Source organism: Pectinophora gossypiella, chromosome 13 (assembly GCF_024362695.1).
Source record: "Pectinophora gossypiella chromosome 13, ilPecGoss1.1, whole genome shotgun sequence".
Lineage (NCBI taxonomy): Eukaryota > Metazoa > Arthropoda > Insecta > Lepidoptera > Gelechiidae > Pectinophora > Pectinophora gossypiella.
The window spans coordinates 10029201-10050971 of NC_065416.1; the positions used below are offsets into that span (position 1 = coordinate 10029201).

The 21771-nt window shown below is 36.5% G+C and overlaps 1 protein-coding gene across 1 annotated transcript in view; it reads left to right on the forward strand.

The window, feature by feature from the left end:
• Positions 1-3128: 3128 nt before the first annotated feature.
• LOC126371871 (dual oxidase maturation factor 1) overlaps positions 3129-21771 on the forward strand; it is a 68161-nt gene continuing 49518 nt past the window's right edge. Inside the window, exons 1-2 of the mRNA XM_050017270.1 lie at positions 3129-3285; positions 12641-12824. The gene's annotated coding sequence lies outside the window, so the exon portion shown is untranslated. The remainder of the gene's footprint in view (positions 3286-12640; positions 12825-21771) is intronic.

Sequence of the window (21771 nt, forward strand, 5' to 3'; positions counted from 1 at the left end):
CGTGCATTATTGCACATTTTGCCCGCGTTTTGATGCGAATTAGTGCACTTACGACATCGAGATACATTTATTATATTCTCCTTAACGGATATTAAAAACTCGTTAAGTATATCTTATTTGAAAATCTTCCGCAAGATAATCCATTTATAGTATTTAAAACTCAAAAATGGAAACACATTCTAAATTATAATATTATATAAATTGCATAACTATGCCTAATCAGTGCACATTCGTAATACATTAATACGAGTAATGTTTTAGATAAAATTGCGCAAAAATCAAATAACATACAAAAGGTTACAACTATATCCCAATTGAGGTAATCAGAGGTACGGTCACGAGCATTAATATGTATACACTTTGGTACCATGTCAAAAATTGCCCAAATTGTACTGTTTTCATGTGTTATGTCTGATTGTTGAAATTTTAGTTCTGTGCAATAAAGTATATTTGATTTGATTTGATTAACTTATTTGACAAATGAAACCGTAAGTCTCATCAAATGTCAAATATGATAGTGCGACAGGGTTCCAAAGTGGGTACATGATATTGCTCATGACTGTACAGTCATGAGTCAAATTGTTGAGTAATTAGACAAACATATAAAAAGCTATTTTATAAGTTGATTTAATAATATGCGTACCTACCTCGTCAACCTAGATTATCATATTGGACGTAAGTAATTTCCTACGCATCAATAAATATTATTGAATGTCGATTTTCTTATAATTCAATCTTTAAAGCTGCTGAGCCCAAAAAATTAAGATGTCAGAATTTATGTATAATATGACCTCTCCTGGTGGCTCGAGAAGCCTGTTTGAATGTAGTCAAAAATTTGCAATCACACAGTTACATCACGTATTAGTAGATGAGTACAATTAGCGAGTAGATTCGACCGCGATGCATCGTGATGGGTCGATGCTCCGGTGCACTGTTGCGACACTCGCTATCTGTACTCCGTCTAAACGAGGCTTGCACTCAGTAATGCCCCTTTTAGCATAATGCTAACAAGAACACTTCTATTAAGCCTATTGCGTCTTAAGTTAAGCGTAGGTACAACAAGTTACTAACCATTACCCATCGCTTATTTTAAGTTCGCTAAGTTGCACAACAAAATTACTTTTGCGGACAACTTACACAAAAATTACTTTTGCGGATTGTCTTTCCATTAGATTTAATCATATTTGCTTATAATATAAGTACTTATTATTATTCCGAGAAGGAAGCTAATAATTTTGACTATTAAAGATATAATGACGAAGTTGAATCATTGTCACATTATAATTTATAAATACGTTAAAAAAATCTTGTAAGTATTCATCACAAGACCGTAAAAAAGGACTTACAACAACAATTAAGTCTTTTCTTCTAATCTTTTTTTTTTAATATAATAGGCTCGTGTTTCACCACAATTCTCCGGCCAAGTAGTTAATGCCATCTGCGGCAAATCTACAATAAGTCACGTCAAAAAAAAAAAAAAAACACCACAATCTCATCTGATGGTAAGTGACGATGTGGTCTAGGGTGGATCACACTTACGTAGCAAATGCCTATTCACTCCAGCCTTGAAGACTTCCAGATTATAACGAATCGGAAAAACAAACGACACAGACAGTTCCAGACCTTTGCAGTCAAACAAAGTGCTTAATTTTCCTAAAGTTGAGTTAGCAAGCGAGCAACCATCCGTATCTTAAAACAGAATCACGCTCATACACGCTCTGTTTGCTTCGAGAATGAATTATATAATCAGTAATCTCATAAATAAAACATATATTACGAAAAATGGAAGTCGCCGTGACCTTACCTAGAAACGGAAAAAAGAGAAATGGACCTATACAAGAACTTGAAATAAATTAAGGGGCTATAGTGTGTTCGTATTATTTTACGTTAGATAGGAGGAGAGCGGGTGCTCTCCTCAGCGCTCCCCATTTGCTCGGCCAAGTAGTTAATGCCATCTGCGGCAAATCTACAATCACGTCAATAAAAAGTCACTATACAGTTCGCCTCATCCAGTTCATCCTGGGTCCCCAATATCAAAACAGTGGCAATAGCCGAGTCATTGCGTAGTTTTTTCTTAAAAGTTTACCGGGAATTTTGAAAACTGATGATTTTATCGATTTTGACCTTCTATTTCCAAATTTCAACTTTGCCACCTCGTATTCTTCACGCTTGCGCCGCGTCGCCATATTGGAAAAATGACGCGCAGAAACAGATTTTTAACAATATCTCCTTTGCTTTAATTTAACTCGCCTTACCTCTCCTGGTTGCGCTAATTTGTTGCCGGCAACCTAATCCCGAATAATTTCCCGCTGGTAGGCCAACTATGGTGTCCTAGTGAGTTAGCTACGGCTCTAATTATACATTTATTCAAGGAAGTCACAAATGGGCATCTTCACTGTTGCAAACTAGCTTATACTTAACCCATCTTTCAAGAAAATAATATATTAATTATCTAAGTACCTACTACTACATTTGCCGCAGTTATTTAAAAAATAATATTGTTTAAGTAAACATTATCTAATTTCAAATCACCATATAACCACAAAACATAACGTAATAGACAATAATGTACTATGAAAGTCAATGCGATGGCGGAAAACGCCGGAGGGCGGGCGAGTTCCGCGCGGGCGCATCCTCAATCCATCACGCTTCCTCATTACGACCGCAGGAAGTCGGGAAATTGATACCATCGTGAGTTATGAGATTACTACTAACAACCTGTTGTAATCATTGCCTTGTCAACTTAGGAATTGAGTAGCTATTTTCTTTTGTTGGCATGGAAATGTAAATCAATGTAGGCAAGTAAAATGCCGTAAAATGGGGTCGTTTTTCCACTCATTTTCCCTATTTAAGAATTACCTCTAGTATTCTTGGAATATATAGTGCGTGCGTGTAAGTAGGAATGTAGGTAGGCAACAGTTCATATTGATTGATGTCATTTTGCAAAACCAGCACGCATAATCAGACGCGGACTCGCGCAGCACATTGAACTATCAACCACTGATCGATAAGAAAGCCTGTTTTTCGCGGCACGAGTGAAAGAAAGAAACGAACAGTCGTCCCTTTCCCTCGCGCTTTCGTTCCGAGGCCGCGCGCAACTCGACGCGAGAGTGGATTTAGTTTTCAGTGATCACGCGGCTGCGCGGGCGCTCTCTATCGGCGACCTCCAGCATTTCGCAACAGTTTCCTAGTGCAGTGTGTGTAAAGTATAACGTGTCCGGCGGAAGTTCACTCATGTTACGGCAGGGCAGCCCGGCAAGGACGAGCCTCCTCCGATCTCCGCAGGTACGCCGGCCGCCCCCCGACACCCCGGCCCCCTCCGCCCTCACCCGCACCCAGACATCCTTGTCCTCAATTAAAACAATTTGCCACAACTCTTATTTGAATTATACATTTAACGTCTCAATACTAAATTATTGTCGAGATAAGCACGCACTTTACACCGGTATTCGCACTTGAAATATTTACGACGCATTTTCAATATTCGCAACCCGTTGAACTCTTTATAAGGAGACAATCGCATACCGAAATAACATTCATTGGCCTTAATTCTAGACAATGGAATGTGAAGGCATACCTATACGTAGGTATACCCGCTCGACTGTCAACAATAGGCTTCAAAAAATCAATTTATTTAACCGTCAGTCTAAACTGGATCGAAATCTAACATCTTAATTGTTTTTGATTTCATTTTTGTCAAATAATACGAGTATGTTTTGAGCACTAACTTGCTCCCGTCAATATGCTACAAAAGAATTTGAACGTATTTGTATGAATTGTTCCCCCCTGGGAAAACCAAAATTGAGAAACTACTTACCATTACAGCGGCTAAGCAACCGAAACATTTAAATTATAGTTACTACCGTCTACCAGAGCTAATTTGACACCCAAAGGCAACGGTTTGGTGTTCCAAGAAAACCGCAACCGTTTCTGATCATATTTTGTTATTTCTTAAATAAGTGATAAGTATTAGGCGGTAAAGGTGGTAGAACGGTAAAAGTTTTGTAAAAGATGCATTGGTTACCATTTAGCAATTACATCTGTAATGCAATCGAAATGATAGCTAATCATTTAAATTAGAAAAAAAGTACCTATAGACAAATATTATGTGAGATACATTATTTGAGGTTTACGCGGTCATATCCCTGATTAACGCAGTAAGAACCCGGTATTATGTATTTTAATTATATGTTAGATGTTATGACAAAGAACCCTTCTCTTGGTAAAATGACTTTTTAATTAGCAATAAAGTATACCATTTAAATTTTAATATGTCTTATATTATATACTTATAATATAAGTATGTAACTTTTTATAAATTGATATAAGTTATACAGATTTCATTACCAGAAACAGTAAGTAGAGTAGCCTATAAAAAAAAAAGTTTATTTAAGTAAAACCTACGACACACATATACATTTACAACATTAAAATATTACACACATTAATATATAGTTGGAAAACGGAAAAAAGGCCTTATCAAGTGATAAGTGTTCGCCTACGTCACTAAAATACTGGCATAAAATACTTACTCGAAACATCAACATGTTAAGCATACATTTCCTTTCTATTCTACACTATAACGACATGATAAAACAATGGAAGTACTGCTAAGTAAATAAACATATAATTTAGTATCATATCGTCAATCTTTCAAACACACCAAATAAGTAAACACAGCATCGTAAGTATACTTATGATGCAACACTATATTTAAACTGCATACAGAATAAATCTAATTTCTAGACTCACGGCTTCTTATACAATCACTAGGAACAATAAATGATGATACTTAAACTTCCCAGGTCAGGATGAGCAAGACCTTATTGAGTTACGTTGCTGAGTTTATCGTGATAGTGCTAACTATAAAAGGTACCTACCTAGATACAGACATTACTGCTTTAGTTTGTTTGTTATAGTCTATGGAAGTTAAATATAGGGATAAAACAAACTTATACAGCTTTGTTTCTGGTCAGGTTACCGAATTAAATGCAGCCAGTTTGTATAGGGGTCACTAGGAGTGGGTGTGATCGATCTACCCTAGAAATTTCTTTGCATAACCTGGAAGAATCGGTAATATTAAATAATTATTTTCAGAGGGGTTAAAAAGGCTACAATAATTTGACATTTGCGCATATAAAAGTAAGTGCGCAATGCAAACAAATGTCAAATAACAGCATTGCTTTTTTAGAAGAATTGCTCCGATGTGGCCTTATAACCCCACTGGTTAATTTGTCGTTAGTCCAGTTGGATATCGGATTGCATTCCCCTAGACAACATCTCTGCTACTGCTATGCCAATAACTTTATAGATTTTGTGTTTTTATACGGTACATCTAAGTATTTTCAATCTTGAAATCCAGCTACTTTCAAAATACACAAAAGCCCTTACAAGACCATTGGCAAATAGAAAAGAATCGATTATTCCGCGGGCCTCTTTGTCCAACCAGCAGTTACCAGTTACCACATCTGTGAAACAATTCGTTTGTCAATGGTACTTCTCTAATGATCCCTGCGGCCTCAATGCTGATTTCATTTAGGACTTTAGAGTTTACTCAAACGTCCAATGTCTTTTGAGTGATATTTAAAGGACTTTTGTTGTCGTAGTATGAAGATTGTTGGTTAAACTTTTGCTTATGTGTTAACAGAAAGCTGATGTATGCTAAGTACTTAGCAACGCATTTGAAAGAGAGATACCACGTACTTAATGAAATCCACAAGTGCCTAATGAAATATTCTTATCTGAATCACTGTCTTTCTACTACAAGCACAGAAGAAGAGTTAGATAATACAGAAGATAGACTTGACATTACTAATGCCCTGAAATTCAGTAATTTGTTAAATTAGTTGTAGTAATTTCTAAATATATTTATTTCTATTAAGACACATTACAATTTCGAAATTAAAAAGTAAACTATGTAGAGAATCAGAAACATACGTAACTTCGTCACGTCCAACTAGGCGTTTAAGTGTTTTGAATCTGACCTTGTCCAAACGAACCCATTACACTAGCAATTTCACATTTCTAAATAGATTAAGTATTTTATTTTATTTTTTAGAAATATTATTATAAATGAACGACTTTTTTAATAAACATATCCTCTGAACGTGTTACTAGTAAGTAGTAGATATTAATCGGAATTTTCATCACTCATCCAGTTTTTAATTTGCGTGCTAGACGTAATCTTCAATTTAGGTTAGTTGAGACACTTTTTGTGGAGGAAGCAAGAGAAGTGTGTCAGGATCGAAGCAAATGGAATTCTATAGTCTCTGCTTACCCCGGTGGGAAATAGGCGTGAGTTTATGTATGTATGTATGAGACACTTTGCTTTACAGCACAACACGAAGTTTAATGTACCGTACCTACACATTTACAGACAAACATTGCTACATGTATAAATTAGCTTCGCGCGGTGTCTCTAGCGGGGAGGCTAGAGGGGGTTAAAGTTGCTACAACATATTTGTAATTTTAAATACTATATAAGCTCAAGCCGTGGTAGCCCAGTTGGTAGAACGCTTGCCTCTCACTTTGAGATCGCAGGTTCGAATCCAGCACAGACAACCAGTGATTGTTGAATTGGTTTTAAATTCATGTTGGGATCATAAATAATTATCACGTGCTCAGCGGTGCAGGAAAACATCGTGAGGAAACTCACATTCACGCTAAATGCATTTTCGGGGGTATGTGACCTAACCTGTATTGAGTTGGTTTTCCCTTCGCCGGTTGGAAGGTCAGACAGGCAGTCGCTTCTGTAAAAAACCGGACCTGTCAAATCTTCAGGTTAGGTAAGCGGACTTTGTGAAAAACGGGATAATGCTAGGGAGATGATGATGTATACTCAAGCTCGTCATTTATCTAATATGTCATGGATAAATGAATCGTAGCCAATATATAAATGGATAAAAAAGATAATAAATGCTACCTGTCAGTGTTTATTTGATAACAGAAATAAAAAAAAATTGATAAATTGAATTACGAAAGCGGTATATAAAGCGAAAGTTCATGGTAGGGCTGGCAGAGGAAGACCTAGAAGGACTTAAATACATTGAACAAATTGGAGATGTCCTTAGAAAAGGTTTAGTACGATCTACTCTAAACCGGCGTGCATGTATGAAGCGATTGATGAATGTAGAGGAAGCAAGAGAAGTGTGTCAGGATCGAAGCAAATGGAATTATATAGTCTCTACTTACCCCGGTGGGAAATAGGTGTGACTTTATGTATGTATGTACAAATACTACAAATATGACGACGTGTAACTAATTTTATTTGTGTTATTTATAAGTTGTTTATTAGCTAAAATGTCCAGCAAATGTCAATTTACTTAGCCAGTCTGCGTGTCTGAGAGATTATATCGTCAGGCATAAAATATACTTAGAATGAAAGTTAGTTGTGAAGCCTGTTTAGTTCACTTCCGTCGCCTGACGTTAGATCAGAGTATAAAATGAATGTTATCTATTATATACCTTTGTACTCTGTTACACTTTGAATCTAAAAACCTCGGCACCGGCCCCTAGATGTTCTTTAAAAAAACTTAGAATATTAATAATAAAACACTTGCACACAAATTTACAAAACATTTACAGGATAAACTTATACTTACTTACTTATATTGTTAAATACCTATCATAAATCTCAAGCGACTTATTTAGTTTTATGGAATGAGCTAATTTCCAGACGACGTTCCCCAAAAAAGATACAGATGGCACTATACATATTTAAATTCGCTTTAATTTCATGGATAACAGACATATGCGTGTTTTATCTTCCAACCAGTATTATTCTGATCAAAATAAAGATAAACAATTTAGGTAGCAACATAATTCTATATGTATCTGATCCAAATATCAAGCAACAAACATTTTAATACTGTATATAATGCCTCTGCCATTAGATTATAGTTTTGAATAATTACGTAAGTACCTCGAGTAATGAGAAAATAGGTCAGTAATTATGACATTTAAACTGAACACCGCCATCTATTTTTTATTTTTTTTTTGGAAACGTAGCCTGGAATGTCCCTTATTGGAACTATGTCTGCTTCGACGCAGTTTGTAACTGAATATATAACCTGCCTACATGATATAGACTCGAATCTTATTCCAAATTTAAAACTAAGTGTTAAACTCTTATTCTTCTAAAGCATGTTCCAATCCCAGTTGTCATTTTTAGAACCTAAAGCTCAGTTTCAGAATATTTTTTTTCTAATCCTTATTACGCAATAAAAATATACGTCGATCTTGACATTTGTATCATAACTACATCACCGTCATCGCAACTCCTTATCGAGAATCTTGTCCGGCACTCAGGCCATACAAAGACTCTTACATCTATTAACTCTTTTAATATTATAACTCAATAGATAGACTTATTAACGATCACAAAGAGACCTTATAATCATGAAATATGATCAACAATCATACAAGCGCATTGCTTCATTATAATGTGATTTAGCATATTATTTTCAAATGAACGAATATCAAATTATGGATCTCTGAATATCACTTGCAGTGAGTGTGTAATTTTAAATTAAATATAAGTGAACCGTAGTCATTATAATTAACATTTACCCTCGAACATGTTTTGGGCATAAATAACATCACAAGGAGAAAATTAAATCTAAAAAATAATCTAACTTATACGGGACTTGAACCCGCAGCTCCTGTCAAGCCAGGACGAACGTGTTAACCATTACACCACCGGGTCCTCCTCCTGCCCATGCGAAATTCTTTCTATTTATGTATTATCATTAAGCCGACGCCTCATTTTTTCCTCATTTGTTAATGCTGAGTTTTATTTGGGACGTATTTGAACAAATGGGAGATGTCCTAAGAAAAGTTTTATAACGATCTACTCTGAACTACTATACATGTATGAAACGGTTGATTAATGTGGAGGAAGCAAGATAAGTGTGTTAAGATCGAAGCAAATGGAATTCCACAGTCTCTGCTGACCTGCTGCTGATGTATGAATGGTTTTTTTTTTTTGTTTATTTTATTAGTTAGTTTCCCTAAGCAAGGATAAGTGCTATAAATATAAAAATCATAAGTTCAATTTGACCTTTACTTTATATTGAGTATACTGTAGTTAATGCCATCTGCGGCAAATCTACAATAAGTCACGTCAAAAAAAAAGTATACTTTATGTTTGTAAACCCTGTTGGACAGTTAGAGTTCCAGATATTTTAGTAAGTACTTATTACTTAACTTCACTATTATATTAAAGTTAAGTTTATAATCCATCGTATAATATTACTCAACTCTGCAACATCCACTCATGCTAAGTTTTTCTTCTAATCTCGAACTGTGTATGGAAATATGACCTTTACCGTATGCAAGTAATCTCAGGCAGACAAGTTTTCCTCAAGGCACCTTAACACAGTATACAAGTAGATATCGGAGTAAAAATCACCAAACCTGTGTGATGTTCACAACGTCTCTGAATAGGCAGCCCCCTATTATTAATGCTAATTAGTAATTAATGTTTGTTTTCTTTGTTGGCTCCAGTCGCCGAGACTAAGCTTTAGCCGTGTTTGTCGCGCATTGTCTGCGTGTTCCCCGACTGTCTCTCCCACAGACCACCTTAGCCCCCCACAGTACAATGCGTTACAATTTCTCACGAAAACACACGAACACAGTTGCAGGAATTTGAATATTCTGACGTAAATCCTATTGTTTTTGTTCACCCACGTGTCACGATTGCGCTCGATGTCAACTGTCAAGTATATCAATTTTCATAAACGCGATTGGCTCGGAAAAACTTGTGATTTGTATATACAAAAACTACATTTGCAACACGAGATACATGTAAGCCTCAAGAGTAGAGAAACAAGTATCAAATTCAACATTTTTATTATAAAAATTATGTGAGCATTACCAGCAATATTTCCACTCTAAAAAGCCTAAAGATTTTTTGCCTTAGTTTTTGATACAATCTGTACGTGATTGATCGGAGGTTGCATATAAGTGAGTAGTACCTTCTTTTATAAGTGACGCACAATTTACGTGTTCATAAAAGTGGAGGGTGACGTTAGAAGAAGAATATCGGGCAAGGCCATCGAGCGGTGATCGATGTTTGAACGTGGTTGCGCAAGCACACGACGAGTAAAGCTAGCCACTGCGAACGCAGATTTTTATTTACTCGTAAACGTGTTAATGTCAACGTCCTTCTGCTAAAACCGACGCGGATAATCCAATTGAAGGTTTGAGACAATTTGAAAACTTACGTTTTAAAATCTATTTTCTCTTTTCATTTCCCAATTAACATCTGAAATTTAAGTCTTGATTTAACAGCAGGCAATAATAATGGAGTCCATCAATCCACTGATGATCAACAAAGATTTGCGTAGGTATCAATGAATCGAAGCAGTTTGCAGTCACGATGTTCGAACTTGATAGGTGGGAGGACAACACAATTATTAATGGCATTATGGAGTCGTGACAAAGTACATAATGTACGCGATTGGAAAACCATTAGTGCTATAGTAATTATTGTAGATTTGAGCGATTGTAGGAACACAAAGCAAGAGGCAAGAGGCACTGGACTCCTAGTCGCCTTGAAGATCTATTTCGCAATAGATACCGTATTCTGCGCTCAAGTGACGTGCCTTAGAAGTGTCCATTGCTTATGCGTTAAGATTAATAAGTTAAAGCTAACTATCCAAATGGGGAAATGTACGTCTAATATCAGACAAAGCAATATGTTTGCAATCGGTTACGGAACGAAACGACAATCGAAGACTAAAAAAATCCCGCGGTCGCGGCGCTAGTGTCGCAGTATCTACATAGAATTATTATGACCTGTCAATTAGTTCCATTAAAATCCGTGGATATTCGTTCGTGGCGCGTACTTTACCTACATTTTTAGAACAAACATACCTATACATAGGAACTATGTAATCACACTGTCACTGATTATGACTGTGTGTGTGTGTGTGTGTGTATAGGTACACTATACAGTCTATATCTATCTATAGTCATTAACAGTCTTCTACCACTAAAAAATATTAATCAAATTACATTATCAAAGGGCATTAATTTAAATAACAAACCGATATATCTTTTAAAGTGGATGCCATTAATATTAATGTTATGACTTCTTAAAAAGGTTACTGCACACCTTATCGCTTTAAAATTTAAACAATAATGTAAATATTAGCTGTAATGTATAAAGTTCGACAGACATAGTTCGTGTTGCATTCTTACATATTATATTGTTGTGTAAATATTTTGATAGACCATGATGGACGTGCACTTTGACCACTGAATACAGTTACTGATTCAATAGGTGTAAATTACGCGCGCTGCTATATTTAATGTTTATCCTATATACAAAATTCGACTAAAGGAAGTAAATCTAATTTTAAGACTCGCAAAGAAGAAGTATATGATGGAGTACTTACTTATGGCCTATGGCTGGTATGTCACTTATTTTGTTAAATGAAAAAATGCTGCCTTTCTTATATATTTGATAATATAAATACTAAAATTATGACGACGTATACCAAATTTTATCTGTGTTATTTAAAAAAAGAAGATTATCTAAAATGTCGGGCAAATATAAATTTAAACCGGGATGTACTAGAACCGATAGCTTAAATTAATATGGTCTATTTTTAAGGCAGCAGGCAAAATTTTTAAAAGATCGTAACACTAGTGGTGATTTTTATTATCAAAATAAATTGTTTAGAGAAGCTTAAAGAAGATTTCCAATCAAGTGTGGGTGAAAACTTGATTTATATATATGATATAGAGAAAATAGAGAACGTCTTCTTTTAAAACCCATAATAGATGCAATGGAAACTGAAAATAATATTAAGAAAATTCTATTAACAACACGTAATGAACTTATACGTAAAAGGAGCGTAAAAGCTAAGAATATGAAGACAGAAATAGTGATTTAATTTGCCTTGAATGCGCTCCGTTCAATACACCAGCATCAGCGCAATCTCGATGGGTTCAATTAAAATGGCGACACACATTATTCTCACGATCCACTCTCGAACAATGTTTTGCCTCACGGATTGAGAATAATCGATGAAATTGTACGTGATGAATATTGTAGATAAATTCATAACATTTGAGTAATTCTTGCACGTCCAGTGTTTCGCAAGCAAATTTTGAATTTCTGCCTTCTTTATATTTCCGCTCGTAGCTGCCTATATTTTCTATAGGTTTTTAAACACACTTATATTTAGTCACAAAACATTTTATTTTTAACGAGATTTTATGTTTTTGTATTATTTTGAATATAGTTTCTGAAACAGTTTGAAAAATTTAAGTTCGGTTAGATGAATGTACCACTGACTACTCAAATTGGGATATAGTCGTGAGCTTAAAATAATATTAAAATTCTTCGTTTAATTTTGTGGTATAAGTTATATAAGTTAACCCAGTACATTCCATTCATAAATCACACACACACACAATAATAATCACACATTCTCGGAAGATATTCAAAACTAAATTCGAAGCCTCTAAAGAATCAGCAGATAGTAATCTATTCCCATTCAAACGATTTTTAGAAAGTAAAAAAACTTTAACAGTCAAATCTTTACTTCACGTGCGTAAAATTTTATAATATTTACACTTTCACACGTCGGTGCAATTTGTGTGTAGCTAATGTGTATTATGTTTGTTTCAGGGCGAGCAATGACGTCATGAGCGGATTCCTTTAGGATTTCTAAGTGATACTTTGTGCTTATGTAACGTAGAGTAATGATGACTTGTGAACTGTGCAAACATGCGTTCTGTGAACAGTGAAACGTTCTGAACAAACTTGTGGAGATGAAAAGAGAAAAGTACAAGGTCACCATCTCAAAACTTGGGTGAGTATTCATTGTTATTGAAGAGTGTTAGTTGTTATAATACAATTGGATTGTGTAAGACTACTCATTAACACCCGTAACAAAACATTAACAATTTCTCTATCGTTATCCCGTTTTCACGGGGTCCGATTTCCGAACCTGAAGATTTGAGACAGGTCCAGCGAAGGGAAAACCACAATACGTCACAAACCTCCAAAATGGGAATGTGGGTTTCCTTAGGATGTTTTCCTTGACCGCTGTGCACGTGATAACAATTTGTGATCTAAACTTGAATTCGGGAACAATTACCGTATAATTATACTAATTATTTTCTAACCTAAAAAAAATATAAATTTGGTGAATCGCATTTACGGATCTTTATTTATTTATTTATAAAGTAGAACCTCATCACATACATTAAAACATTTTACATTTATAAGGTTACGGTATTGTGACTAATATTACGGCATACATAACTTATACAATCTCGATCTTTGTCGCTTGCTATCGAAATCGATAGACCAAATGGTCAAGAGGAAGACTTCATGGACCATTTTATAAATATACACTTTTATCTAACTACGGAACTCTAAAAATGTTGCGCTACAAAGAAATAAAAATGAGGATTCTTAATAAAACATCATTATCGAATGAATACGCGATATTTCTTCTTACAACCCACTTCACATACCTTATCGTTGGAATGTTTTCAAGTTAGTAATTCTGCTTATACCCCCGCTGCGTCGCAATCGCTGTTCAAGTAGCCTATTACATATAATGCATATACATCGACTTAGGTAGATACATGTGTAATATACGACCATAACAGAAGTACAGTCACAAACAATTTTTATGTTTTCTAAAAAATAAACGATTTTGCAAAAATATTAATATTTGCGACAATATCACTAGATAAGTCACAGTTCATTCTAATTTGACCCCAAGTCCTAAAGGTTTTGGACGTTGAAGGTCAACTGGCGTCTTCATAAATGCAATACTTACTTGCATATTCTTGCATCTTGCATGTAATTCCGGATAATTGCCGACTTCAGTCATTTGCACCAAGGATGTTCTTGAACGCCGCGGGCAAATCCGAGCGTTGCCAACTTCACTACGGAAAATTATTGTGAAAGAAATTGCACAGCGCACTGAAATTTTGATGTATGTAAATTGAAGAACTTGGTGAATTGCACAACTTTATAGTAGGCAGTAAAATCTTACACACCGTGACAAATGGCGGATAACGCGCGGCAAGCAAACCACAGAAACAACAGTTGCACCGTTGCAGCACTCGCAAGATCGCCCGTGTTGCTGCGGCCAGTAACCCAAGTGATGAAAATTGCTTGCGTTACAAGAAATTTGCAAAATTTTATACCCTTTCGATATCTTATTGTGAAACATAATTAGGTATTCGTCCAAATTATGGCAATGAAAATCGACAATGGTGCTTCCACAATGGAATGAATGACGGAAAGAGAATTCGGAGCCAGTGTGCCAATGCGCCACTTATCCGGCAGCTGATTTCGTGATGATATAATTGCACCGACGCTGCTCGACCGGTGACGTAAATTCTGGTAAGGCCCGCGCGGTGAAAGTGTCAACAGACAAGCTCGGAACCCTGACACCCGCCGCCGCCTGTCTCGTCGTCGCCACCGCGCCGCCGCCGCCGCACCGGCCATGAAAGCGGCGGTAACTCGAGCACCCTTACCGCAAAGCACTCATAATGACCGACGACATTCCAAAGAATAAATCGAGACAGCGGAAATTAAATGCCAATGCTTTTAAAGCGTTACCCTTGCAAAATACCTCGGACACACTGATATAAATGTACAATTCAGAACAGACCACTGAAGGCGTTTTGTCCATTTTGTTTCCTTGCGCAATTGAATAAAGTCCTCCTTCGCATGAAGAAAGTCAGCTTTCTACCGGTTACCCAACGCAGGCGCGGCAAGGTCGTCATTGTTGACGCGCCTTTGTTTTATTTTTGCAGCAAACTGCGCGCGCGACGGCTGGTCATGACCGTAAATGTTAATGGTGATTTTACTCAAGGTACCAATGTGGAAATATGACGAATGTTTTATTTATGATCGATTATTCCTGTACTTGTTTTCAACCAAGTTGGTTTTCCCCATGTCTTACCAGACCACACACGTTCTTACTGTCCTGCTTCACTTATATGCAAATTTGTACAAGCGTTCAATACACATCAGAGATGTATTCGTACCACACCATTGAAAGTAATGAGGGACCTTCCAGGTTACGTACTCCAAAAAAAAAAAAATATATATATATATATATATATATATATCAAATATATACCAACTTTTATATTTGTTTTTACCGACTTCAAAAAAGGAGGAGGTTCTCAATTCGACCGTATATATATTTTTTTTTTTTTTTTTTTTTTTTTTTTATGTTTGTTCGGGCATATCTTCGTCGTATATGAACCGATTTTGATAATTCTTTTTTTGTTTGAAAGGAGATATACCCAAGGGGGTCCCATGTCAAGGAAGTCAGGATCTGATGATGGAAGACCAGAGAAATCGAGGGGAATTTTCAAAAATCGTAGGAGCGACTAGTGCGTTTGTAAAGTCATATTGATCGGATCGATCTTTAGGCTTCGGGAAAACTTCCCGACCTTCGAAAACTGGTCAGCATCAGGGAGATACCCTATGGCCTGGCAAAACTATACAACCTGGAGCAATTTTTCTTTCACGAAACGTATTTAAATCTTGATCAAATTCAATCGCCGGTGCAAAAAAACAAAATGGCGGAAAAAAAAGATGGCCGCCATACAAAATTTTGTCGATTTTGGAAGAAGCCCGTTTGGGTAAAAATAATGTATGGGGCGCTTACTCAAAACGTCATGTAGAGTACGGAAATACTTTCTGGTCACCAAAAACTGCTCCGCATCAGAGAGATACTCTACGGCCTGGCAAAACTATCGCACGTGAACCAATATTTCTTTCAGAGCACTTATTTAAATCTTGGTCAAATTCCATAGCGCGTAAAAAAAAAAACAAAATGGCGGAAAAACAAGATGGCCGCCATACACAATTTTGTTTTTTCAGAAAATGTCTCGGGATATAAAATATATATCGGGGTTGTGATCGGATCGTCATGTTAAGTATGGAAATACTTCCCGATTTTCGAAAACTGCTCCGCATCAGGGTGACACCCTACGGCCTGGCGAAACTATCACACCTGAACCAATTTTTCTTTCACGAAACCTATTTAAATCTTGGTCGAATTTAATGGCCGGTGAAAAAAATACAAAATGGCGAAAAAACAAGATGGCCGCCATACAAAATTTTGTTTTTTCAGAAAATGTCTTGGGGGTAAAAATGATGTATAGGGGTGTGATCGGAACGTCATCTTTGAAAACTGCTCCCAATCAGGGAGACATCCTACGGTCTGGCAAACCTATTGCACCTGGATTTTGTTTGTTTCCACGACACCCATTTAAATCTTGGTCAAATTCTGTCGCCGGTGAAATAAAATAAAATGGCGGAAAAACAAGATGGCCGCCATACGAAGAGGGACAGTTTCGAATAAACAGGACACGCGAGCTGCTTTAGCAGCGAGCGAACCACGCGAAATCTACTGTATCTATATGTATGCGTGAGTGTGTATGATAGCAGCTTCCACTGACAACCACATGTGTGTATGTACACATACACATGTGTGTGTGTGTGTGTGCGTGTGTGTGCGCGCGCGCGCGTGTGTGTGTGTGTGTGTGCGTGTGTCTGTGTGTGTGCGTGTATCTGTGTGTGTGCGTGTGTACGTGCGCGTGTGCTCGTGTGCGTTAGCGCGTGTGTGAGTGTGTGTGTGTAAACATGTTCATCAATAATAATTGTGATCACTACTAATAATATATTATATTATTATATATGAATATAAATCAGAAAATCTGTCTGTCTGCATCCTTGCTCGGTCTAACCATCACTTAAAATCGTAAAATAAAATAAAATTTTTAACAAAAAAAAAACCGACTTCAAACGCAAAACTAAAAAGCAATAAATAAATTTACTTCGCACAAAGTAATAAGTACGTATTTTCAATTAGTTAATTAATTTATAATTCTGAAGTCGGTGCCAAGTAAATGCTACAACAACCCTACTACAATATCAAATTACTATGTACACACAATATTGTTTAATACCTATATCAAAGCAATTACAAAACAATGTCAAACAAAAAATTACAAAACAATCAGTATTGAAAAATATATGAATCGGTACTTCGTTGTAGCATTTCCTTGGCACCTGGCTTCAGATTTATAAAATAATTAACTAATTGAAAATACGTACTTATTACTTTGTGCGAAGTAAATTTATTTATTGCTTTTTAGTTTTGCGTTTGAAGTCGGTTTTTTTTTTGTTAAAAATTTTATTTTTTGGGTATAAATGATGACCCTTGTTATTACACCCAGGCCCAACACATCTTCCACACATTATTATTCTGATCAAAATAAAATGAAGCAATATAGACAGCAACATAATTATATACGTGTCTGATCCAAATATCAAGCCAGAATTGTTTTAATATTCCTTTGTCATTACATTATATTTTATGTAAATATGTACCCAAGCTATGAGTAAATTGGTAATTATCACGTTAAATCTGAACAGCGCCATCTACATTTTTTTAGGGACTGTAGCCTGGAAAATCCCTCATTCAATAAAGCACTCGTAAAACGAACGATCCATCCATCCAACTATATTTCAAATCACTCCAACGTGGTATAACTTAAAACACACAAAACGCACAACAAAGCGTACAGAATATCAATCATTAAACTCCCATTGAATCATAAGTATAAAATATGATCCTTGAGCGACTCACCTCGATGACCGAACGCTTCTAACGACTCAACTCCGGCGCAGGAAGCAAGCGCAGATAATAAGCCATTTTAATAATAAGTCATCCCACGCGCATGACATGCGTGCGCGGGACCAATACACATCCTGCGACCTTCACTCACAATCATCACAACCAATCATTTATCCCGCAGTCAATCAATAGATTCAAATAAAAAATACCTTATCAAATATTTATATAACTAAAAATATTTCGCAATCAACGTATCAGCAAGTATTCGTCCGCCAGGTCATGGCTACCAACCTCTTCATATTTGCCAAGTCGCTAAGTATGGCAAAACCCTTAAAAGCCATGTTTATTCCTATACTGGTTTATAAATTCTATTCAGAAACAAATTTTGGTCATTATACCTATTTGGGAAACAACGTTTTTATTTCATTTAATCTGTCAGAAGACTTGAATTTAATATTCCGTCAAAGAACATAGAGGTGGCACCGTCGAACGTACCTATAGCTGAAAATGCTGAAATTGGTGACAAACTAAGAACTTGGTACCTGGCGGGCGCGCGTGCACGAGGCATTTCCTGTACAATGCAGGCGACGCGCCAGCGCACGAATTATGCAATGAGGTCATTTCGCCAAGAAAGCATAATCGCCGACGATTAGGTACTTCGCACTCCATCAATGCAACTACTTTACAAAACATCTCCACAGCCCCATACTGGCAATAAACATGATGTCGTGATTAGGTAGGCTCCATATATCTACACGCGTCACGACCACAATGTGAAATATTTACTTTTCGTGATGAATGAGTTTCAACAGCTCCCTGTGTAGCAGAAAGACAATGATGAAATTCAATTATTGCGGAAAAGCAAGCGGTTATAAACAGTGTCGAGGTGATTGCTTGCTTCTATATTTTTTTTCGCTTTTCTACTACAAAAAATAACTTTTCGTGTTTTAAAAGTAAAAAATCTAACATAATCCTCACAACCTGGTACCTACTGAACTCTCGTATGACGCACCTTGGTTATCAGCTGTTGAAAGTAACCATAAGAAAGAATTACTTATGAGCTTCTTGCTCGCCGTAATTCATGTCCTGATGATTGTCTAGTCTTTATTTTTATCCAGCCTTCTGCATAAAAATATTGGGCCAAACCTCATAGAATCGCCACATCCTGTAAGGTGCATCGCAAGTGGCTTAAACTAACAATGAACTAAATGTTTATGCTGACTGACGATGATAACAATACTTACGCTTATATAACAACCGGCATGGATAGCTACTAAGTAGATACTTCTAATACTATTTAATGAGAGAAATAAGCATATATAAGCATAACTAATATAAAGAAAACTGTCAGTTGAAAGAATGCGGCCTCACGTCGGCGGTATTTCCCATACATACCAAGCGTCTGTGGGCGCTTACACGTCATTATGCAATACAATTTCGCCAGCAGTTCGTCATACGACACTCAAGCGGCTTAGCAACTTAGACCTGACCTTGTTGGTCAATATTATGCTTCGATACTCAAATTACTTTGGCTTAATCTGTCAGTTTTGTATGGGAGTACAATTTCTACCACAAAGTCTTTGGCTTCTGCAGCGCATGTAGAGGGCAGGGATCAAACTTTTTCTGAATTGCAAATCTTCCTAACATGTTTTAGCAATACTTAAAGTAGAGGTTATTCAAATAATATAATATAGTTGCGCTGTTCTTTATAGTTACTATAATTTAGATTTATTTTTTATTTATTTCATTTTATGATGAATGAATGATGCCGTTAAACCACAGAGGTTTGTCTCGGCACCCATTCGTCGCATTAAAACAGAAAAAAGAAATATATAATTATACGCCCCTTCTATGGAGTGAGAAGCACATTCAATCAGATATTGCTTCTCAGAGAAGTGTAGCAACTTCTCATAGGTACTGTTGACGATATAGAAATCTTATCACTCTTATATTACTTACTATTAATCTTATCACTATTATATTACTTATTATTACTTTTTTATTATTATTACTATTACTTATAATTATAACAAGACTTAACTTTAGAAATCATAAATCTACATCCGCATTCTACATCTACCTCAGGCGTACAAAAAGCATTGTCACCAAGTTGCCTCCGTAGATCAATCTCTCGCTTGCGCCATTCTCACAAGGTATTATCGGAATTCCTCTCCAACATTGATCGATTGTTCGAAGTACTTTGGAGGCATTTGACAAGTCATTCGACTTTCGATGCTTATCATTAAAATTCTCAGATTGTGAATTATGAAGCAAGAAAAGGTCACCGCGGAAGTGACTCTTAACTCTTAACCTGCGTATATCGCACGCAGCTAATTATGAACCTCACTGTTGTGCATTATAGGGTTGCCAAAACGCAACGACGTACGATTTAAAAAGAAAACGAATCTTATTTTCATTGCCAACATCTATATCGCCAGAAGCAAATGTTAAACAAATATGTTTAGCGGTATTCAAAGCTTCACAGACAAATTAAAAATACACTCTTTCACACTGACAAGAAAAATTTACTGAACTTTTTTGAATATTTCACTTCTCTTAAATCTTTCCAGTCCCATGCCACTTTCATTCACTGACAAACCAGGCCGCAGACATCTGCCTGAATGCCATTCAAATAATCGTACTCCTTCTTCCAATTCTTAAACCTGTGTGTGGTTAAAGAACAGCATATCTGCATAGGGCAACCATGCGGCTCTAAATTGTGTGTCAGCATAATACTCACGCCTATTGATTGCCGCCAGTATAGCAATATGCAACAATAGCGGCGAACTCTATCTACCTGATTCTGACGAAAGAGGTCTATTATATAACTCCTGCGGGTACCTATGTACTTGTCTTCCAGGTCGCGGGTGTCACATTCTCGCTTTTCCAAAATTACTTTTCAATCTACCTAAGTGATTTATCATAATGCATGGTATTTCGCTTGACTGCAATTTCATAGGTCAGCAATTTATTATAATATACTCTTACTTACAAACACGCACACACATATCATATATGCATATTATAACTTATTGTCTATAAGTAGTTTTTAGCAAATAAAATATTTACGACATACTTAACAAAAAATCCTCACAAACACTGAAAGATCGCCGAAGTGTGGGTTCTTAGTTCATCTTGCGATGAAAGTCTCTCTATCACCACTATCACCAGCCCATTAACGTCCCCACTGCTGGGGCACGGGCCTTCCCTATGGATGGATAGGGAGATCGGGCCTTAAACCACCACGCGGGCCCAGTGCGGATTGGTGGTTATTAACGACTGCTAATGCAGCCGGGACCAACGGCTTAACGTGCCTTCCGAAGCACGGAGGAGCTCGAGATGAAAATTTTTTTTGTGGTCACCCATCCTATGACCGGCCTTTGCGAAAGTTGCTTAACTTCGACAATCGCAGACCGAGGGCGTTTACCGCTGCGCCACCGAGCTCCTCAAAGTCTCTCAGATTACCCCAATTGGGATATCGTGAGCTTATGCTGTGTTGTTGTTCAAGAATACCTACTTCTGCAATTTTACCCAATCTTGTGCGTAGCAGACCCAGGTTAAAGAATTGTGCAACAAATTACCAGGTAGAATATAAACTGACCTCTATGGATGACCTAGCACAAGCTAAATAACACTAAAGTTTGCTAAAATCTAATTAAATGCTTAATTATTATGACGAAATGCATCATGAAATGTAAGTAGTATTTCAAACGTCTTTTAATTGTGTAAATACTTATTTATTCACGAACACTGACGCAGGTTTTTCATTAGAAGTTTAAATAACACAAGCGTTTATAGGAAGACTAAGATTTATTACTTTACATATTACAGAAATAATGGCATTTGCTTGTTTTTGACAAGATTATCTCGCACAAGCACCCCAAAGCTCTCCCGTAGAAAGAATCTTCTTCTATAGTGTGAGTTGTGAGGTGGAGTACCAACCTCATCAACCCTGGTGTCAGTGTTACTATTGAGCCGCCAAAGGCCCCTGACATAGCTCACGTAACGACTACTTACTTACATCAGTAAGTAGTTACCGGAAGCAACGGCTTAACGTGCCTTCCGAAGCAAGGATCATCTTACTTTCGGACAATCTGGTGATCAATCAGTAATGTCCTAACTAAACTAGGGACCA